Source organism: Lynx rufus, unplaced genomic scaffold (assembly GCF_022079265.1).
Source record: "Lynx rufus isolate CCGP_SWC_20201006 ecotype Redwood Valley unplaced genomic scaffold, mLynRuf1.p SCAF_24, whole genome shotgun sequence".
Classification (NCBI taxonomy): domain Eukaryota; kingdom Metazoa; phylum Chordata; class Mammalia; order Carnivora; family Felidae; genus Lynx; species Lynx rufus.
In genome coordinates, this window is record NW_025814839.1 from 22,170,370 (window position 1) to 22,177,804 (window position 7,435).

Consider the following 7,435-nt stretch of genomic DNA (forward strand, 5'->3'; position numbering starts at 1 on the left):
ATATTTGTATACTTTGTATATTTGATTTTAAGTTTTTTTTTTCTTATTTCGAGAGAGAAGAAGTACGAATGGGGGAGGGTCAGAAAGAGAGGAGAGAGAGAGAATCCCAATCAGGCTCCACACTGCCAGCACAGAGCCTGATGCGGGGCGTGAACCCACAAACCATGAGATCATGACCTGAGCTGAAGTCGGATACTCAACTGACTGAACCACCCAGACACCTCAGTATTTTGTATGTTTTAAATATTAAACCTTTATCAGATATATGATTTATAAATATTTTCTCCCACTCTGTGCATTGTCTCTTCACTTTCTTGATAATGTCTTTAATGCACAAGAGTTTTTAATTTTGATGAAATCCACTTTATCTTATTTTGTTCTTTTGCTACTTATACTTATATCTAAGAATCCATTGACAAGTTCAATGTCATGCACATTTGCCCTGTGTTTCCTTCTAAGAGTTTTATGGTTTTAGCCCTCATATTTAGGTTGTTGATCAATTTTTAGTTCACATTTGTGTATGTAGTGTGAGTAGGGGTTTAGCTTCATTCTTGTGCGTGTAAATCCATGTGGAAATCCATGTTTCCATGTTGATTGCTGGAAATCCAGTTTTCCAAGTCCCATGTGATGAACAGACTATTCTTTCCCAGTTGATTGGACTTGGCATCCTTGTAAACAATCAATTGGTTGTAGATGTATGGGTTTATTTCTGGACTCTAAATTATATGCCATGAGCCTACATGTCTGTTGATGTGCCAGGACCACACTGTTTTGATTCCTGTAGCTTTGTTATGAGTTTTGAAATCTGGAAATCTCAGCCCTCCAATTTTTATCGTCTTTTTCATGATTATTTTGGATATCTAGGACCCTTGCAATTCCATATGAATTTGAGGGTTGGCTTTTCCATTTCTGGGGTGGGGGGGAAGGTCATTGAAATTTTGATAAAGATTGTGTTGAATCTGTAGGTTGTTTTAAGTGAGATTAACATTTTAACAATACTGTCTTCCTCCCCGTGAACTAAGGTTGCATCTCCATTAACTTGGGTCTTCTTTAGTTTCATTCACTAGATTTTTGCAGCTTTCTGTCTTTCAGCTCCTTGGTTAAATTTATTTCTAAATATTTTATTCTTTTTTTTTTAACAGTCAAATACTTTATTTTTTTTTATTTTTTTATATGAATTTTATTGACAAATTGGTTTCCATACAACACCCAGTGCTCATCCCAAAAGGTGCCCTCCTCAATACCCATCACCCACCCGCCCCTCCCTCCCACCCCCCATCAACCCTCAATTTGTTCTCAGTTTGTTTTTTTTTTTTATATGAAGTTTATTGACAAATTGGTTTCCATACAACACCCAGTGCTCATCCCAAAAGGTGCCCTCCTCAATACCCATCACCCACCCACCCCTCCCTCCCACCCCCCATCAACCCTCAGTTTGTTCTCAGTTTTTAACAGTCTCTTATGCTTTGGCTCTCTCCCACTCTAACGTCCTTTTTTTTTTTTTTTTTTTACCTTCTCCTCCCCCATGGGTTCCTGTTAAGTTTCTCAGGATCCACATAAGAGTGAAACCATATGGTATCTGTCTTTCTCTGTATGGCTTATTTCACTTAGCATCACACTCTCCAGTTCCATCCACGTTGCTACAAAAGGCCATATTTCATTTTTTCTCATTGCCACGTAGTATTCCATTGTGTATATAAACCACAATTTCTTTATCCATTCATCAGTTGATGGACATTTAGGCTCTTTCCATAATTTGGCTATTGTTGAGAGTGCTGCTATGAACATTGGGGTACAAGTGCCCCTATGCATCAGTACTCCTGTATCCCTTGGGTAGATTCCTAGCAGTGCTATTGCTGGGTCATAGGGTAGGTCTATTTTTAATTTTCTGAGGAACCTCCACACTGCTTTCCAGAGGGGCTGCACCAATTTGCATTCCCACCAACAGTGCAAGAGGGTTCCCGTTTCTCCACATCCTCTCCAGCATCTATAGTCTCCTGATTTGTTCATTTTGGCCACTCTGACTGGCGTGAGGTGATACCTGAGTGTGGTTTTGATTTGTATTTCCCTGATAAGGAGCGACGCTGAACATCTTTTCATGTGCCTGTTGGCCATCTGGATGTCTTCTTTAGAGAAGTGTCTATTCATGTTTTCTGCCCATTTCTTCACTGGGTTATTTGTTTTTCGGGTGTGGAGTTTGGTGAGCTCTTTATAGATTTTAGATACTAGCCCTTTGTCCGATATGTCATTTGCAAATATCTTTTCCCATTCCGTTGGTTGTCTTAGAGTTTTGTTGGTTGTTTCCTTTGCTGTGCAGAAGCTTTTTATCTTCATAAGGTCCCAGTAATTCACTTTTGCTTTTAATTCCCTTGCCTTTGGGGATGTGTCGAGTAAGAGATTGCTACGGCTGAGGTCAGAGAGGTCTTTTCCTGCTTTCTCCTCTAAGGTTCTGATGGTTTCCTGTCTCACATTTAGGTCCTTTATCCATTTTGAGTTTATTTTTGTAAATGGTGTGAGAAAGTGGTCTAGTTTCAACCTTCTGCATGTTGCTGTCCAGTTCTCCCAGCACCATTTGTTAAAGAGGCTGTCTTTTTTCCATTGGATGTTCTTTCCTGCTTTGTCAAAGATGAGTTGGCCATATGTTTGTGGGTCTAGTTCTGGGGTTTCTATTGTATTCCATTGGTCTGTGTGTCTGTTTTTGTGCCAATACCATGCTGTCTTGATGATGACAGCTTTGTAGTAGAGGCTAAAGTCTGGGATTGTGATGCCTCCTGCTTTGGTCTTCTTCTTCAAAATTCCTTTGGCTCTTCGGGGCCTTTTGTGGTTCCATATGAATTTTAGGATTGCTTGTTCTAGTTTCGAGAAGAATGCTGGTGCAATTTTGATTGGGATTGCATTGAATGTGTAGATAGCTTTGGGTAGTATTGACATTTTGACAATATTTATTTTTCCAATCCATGAGCAGGGAATGTCTTTCCATTTCTTTAAATCTTCTTCAATTACCTTCATAAGCTTTCTATAGTTTTCAGCATACAGATCCTTTACATCTTTGGTTAGATTTATTCCTAGGTATTTTATGCTTCTTGGTGCAATTGTGAATGGCATCAGTTTCTTTATTTGTCTTTCTGTTGCTTCATTGTTATTGTATAAGAATGCAACTGATTTCTGTACATTGATTTTGTATCCTGCAACTTTGCTGAATTCATGTATCAGTTCTAGCAGACTTTTGGTGGAGTCTATCGGATTTTCCATGTATAATATCATGTCATCTGCAAAAAGCGAAAGCTTGACCTCATCTTTGCCAATTTTGATGCCTTTGATTTCCTTTTGTTGTCTGATTGCTGATGCTAGAACTTCCAGCACTATGTTAAACAACAACGGTGAGAGTGGGCATCCCTGTCGTGTTCCTGATCTCAGGGAAAAAGCTCTCAGTTTTTCCCCGTTGAGGATGATGTTAGCTGTGGGCTTTTCATAAATGGCTTTTATGATCTTTAAGTATGTTCCTTCTATCCAGACTTTCTCTAGGGTTTTTATTAAGAAAGGGTGCTGGATTTTGTCAAAGGCCTTTTCTACATCGATTGACAGGATCATATGGTTCTTCTCTTTTTTTTTGTTAATGTGATGTATCACGTTGATTGATTTGCGAATGTTGAACCAGCCCTGCATCCCAGGAATGAATCCCACTTGATCATGGTGAATAATTCTTTTTATATGCTGTTGAATTCGATTTGCTAGTATCTTATTGAGAATTTTTGCATCCATATTCATCAGGGATATTGGCCTGTAGTTCTCTTTTTTTACTGGGTCTCTGTCTGGTTTAGGAATCAAAGTAATACTGGCTTCATAGAATGAGTCTGGAAGTTTTCCTTCCCTTTCTATTTCTTGGAATAGCTTGAGAAGGATAGGTATTATCTCTGCTTTAAACGTCTGGTAGAACTCCCCTGGGAAGCCATCTGGTCCTGGACTCTTATTTGTTGGGAGATTTTTGATAACCGATTCAATTTCTTCGCTGGTTATGGGTCTGTTCAAGCTTTCTATTTCCTCCTGATTGAGTTTTGGAAGAGTGTGGGTGTTCAGGAATTTGTCCATTTCTTCCAGGTTGTCCAATTTGTTGGCATATAATTTTTCATAGTATTCCCTGATAATTGTTTGTATCTCTGAGGGATTGGTTGTAATAATTCCATTTTCATTCATGATTTTATCTATTTGGGTCATCTCCCTTTTCTTTTTGAGAAGCCTGGCTAGCGGTTTGTCAATTTTGTTTATTTTTTCAAAAAACCAACTCTTGGTTTCGTTGATCTGCTCTACAGTTTTTTTAGATTCTATATTGTTTATTTCTGCTCTGATCTTTATTATTTCTCTTCTTCTGCTGGGTTTAGGCTGCCTTTGCTGTTCTGCTTCTATTTCCTTTAGGTGTGCTGTTAGATTTTGTATTTGGGATTTTTCTTGTTTCTTGAGATAGGCCTGGATTGCAATGTATTTTCCTCTCAGGACTGCCTTCGCTGTGTCCCAAAGCGTTTGGATTGTTGTATTTTCATTTTCGTTTGTTTCCATATATTTTTTGATTTCTTCTCTAATTGCCTGGTTGACCCACTCATTCGTTAGTAGGGTGTTCTTTAACCTCCATGCTTTTGGAGGTTTTCCAGACGTTTTCCTGTGGTTGATTTCAAGCTTCATAGCATTGTGGTCTGAAAGTATGCATGGTATAATTTCAATTCTTGTAAACTTATGAAGGGCTGTTTTGTGACCCAGTATATGATCTATCTTGGAGAATGTTCCATGTGCACTCGAGAAGAAAGTATATTCTGTTGCTTTGGGATGCAGAGTTCTAAATATATCTGTCAAGTCCATCTGATCCAGTGTCTCATTCAGGGCCCTTGTTTCTTTACTGACCATGTGTCTAGATGATCTATCCATTTCTGTAAGTGGGGTGTTAAAATCCCCTGCAATTACCACATTCTTATCAATAAGGTTGCTTCTGTTTATGAGTAATTGTTTTATATACTTGGGGGCTCCGGTATTCGGCGCATAGACATTTATAATTGTTAGCTCTTCCTGATGGATAGACCCTGTAACTATTATATAATGTCCTTCTCCATCTCTTGTTACAGCTTTTAATTTAAAGTCTAGTTTGTCTGATATAAGTATGGCTACTCCAGCTTTCTTCTGGCTTCCAGTAGCATGATAAATAGTTCTCCATCCCCTCACTCTGAATCTAAAGGTGTCCTCAGGTCTAAAATGAGTCTCTTGTAGACAGCAAATAGATGGGTCTTGTTTTTTTATCCATTCTGATACCCTATGTCTTTTGGTTGGCGCATTTAATCCATTTACATTCAGTGTTATTATAGAAAGATACGGGTTTAGAGTCATTGTGATGTCTGTATGTTTTATGCTTGTAGTGATGTCTCTGGTGCTTTGTCTCACAGGGTCCCCCTTAGGATCTCTTGTAGGGCTGGTTTAGTGGTGACAAATTCCTTCACTTTTTGTTTGTTTGGGAAGACCTTTATCTCTCCTTCTATTCTAAATGACAGACTTGCTGGATAAAGGATTCTCGGCTGCATATTTTTTCTGTCTAGCACACTGAAAATCTCGTGCCAATTCTTTCTGGCCTGCCAAGTTTCAAAAGAGAGATCAGTCACGAGTCTTATAGGTCTCCCTTTATATGTGAGGGCACGTTTACCCCTTGCTGCTTTCAGAATTTTCTCTTTATCTTTGTATTTTGCCAGTTTCACTATGATATGTCGTGCAGAAGATCGATTCAAGTTACGTCTGAAGGGAGTTCTCTGTGCCTCTTGGATTTCAATGCCTTTTTCCTTCCCCAGTTCAGGGAAGTTCTCAGCTATTATTTCTTCAAGTACCCCTTCAGCACCTTTCCCTCTCTCTTCCTCCTCTGGGATACCAATTATGCGTATATTATTTCTTTTTAGTGTATCACTTAGTTCTCTAATTTTCCCCTCATACTCCTGGATTTTTTTATCTCTCTTTTTCTCAGCTTCCTCTTTTTCCATAACTTTATCTTCTAGTTCACCTATTCTCTCCTCTGCCTCTTCCATCCGAGCCATGGTGGTTTCCATTTTGTTATGCATTTCGTTTAAAGCGTTTTTCAGCTCCTCGTGACTGTTCCTTAGTCCCTTGATCTCTGTAGCAAGAGATTCTCTGCTGTCCTGTATGCTGTTTTCCACCCCAGCGATTAATTTTATGACTATTATTCTAAATTCACTTTCTGTTATATTATTTAAATCCTTTTTGATCAGCTCATTAGCTGTTGTTATTTCCTGGAGATTCTTCTGAGGGGAATTCTTCCGCTTGGTCATTTTAGATAGTCCCTGGTGTGGTGAGGGCCTGCAGGGCACTTCCCCTGTGCTGTGGTGTATAACTGGAGTTGGTGGGCGGGGCCACAGTCCGACCTGATGTCTGCCCCCAGCCCACCGCTGGGGCCACAGTCAGACTGGTGTGTGTCTTCTCTTCCCCTCTCCTAGGGGCGGGATTCACTGTGGGGTGGCGTGGCCCGTCTGGGCTACTTGCACACTGCCAGGCTTGTGATGCTGGGGATCTGGCGTATTAGCTGGGGTGGGTAGGCAAGGTGCACGGCGGCAGGGGGGGCAGGCTTAGCTCGCTTCTCCTTAGGTGATCCACTTCAGGAGGGGCCCTGTGGCAGCCGGAGGGAGTCAGATCCGCTGCCAGAGGTTTGGCTCCGCAGAAGCACAGAGTTGGGTGTTTGCACAGAGTGAGCAATTTCCCTGGCCGGAACCGGTTCCCGTTGGGATTTTGGCTGGGGGATGGGCGGGGGAGATGGCGCTGGCGAGCGCCTTTGTTCCCCGCCAAACTGAGCTCTGTCGTCCGGGGGCTCTGCAGCTCACCCTCCCTTTGTCCTCCAGCCTTCCCGCTTTCTGAGCAGAGCTGTTAACTTATGACTTCCCAGACGCTAAGTCGCGCTTGCTGTCGGAACACAGTCTGTCAGGCCCCTCCGCTTTTGCAAGCCGTGCTCGGGGGCTCTGCTTGGCTGGCGAGCCGCCCCTCTGCCCCGGCTCCCTCCCACCAGTCCGTGGAGCGCGCACCGCCTCGCCGCCCTTCCTACCCTCTTCCGTGGGCCTCTCGTCTGCACTTGGGTCTGGTGACTCCGTTCTGCTAATCCTCTGGCGGTTTTTTGGGTTATTTAGGCAGGTGTAGGTGGAATCTAAGTGATCAGCAGGACGAGCGGTGAGCCCAGCGTCCTCCTACGCCGCCATCTTCCCAGCAACCGCAACTTCTCTTTTTAATGAGTAACTGAATTATCTGTCCTGTGGAGGAATAATTATACCTGTGGGAAAAGGGGTAATTTTCAACTCTCACTTTCTTGAATAATTTCAAACTTCTTTCCTACACCATCTACCAGAGTTATTACTGACTAAAAGTAACTAAGTTGCATAACGCTTTGTCCTTGCTTCTTTTCAAT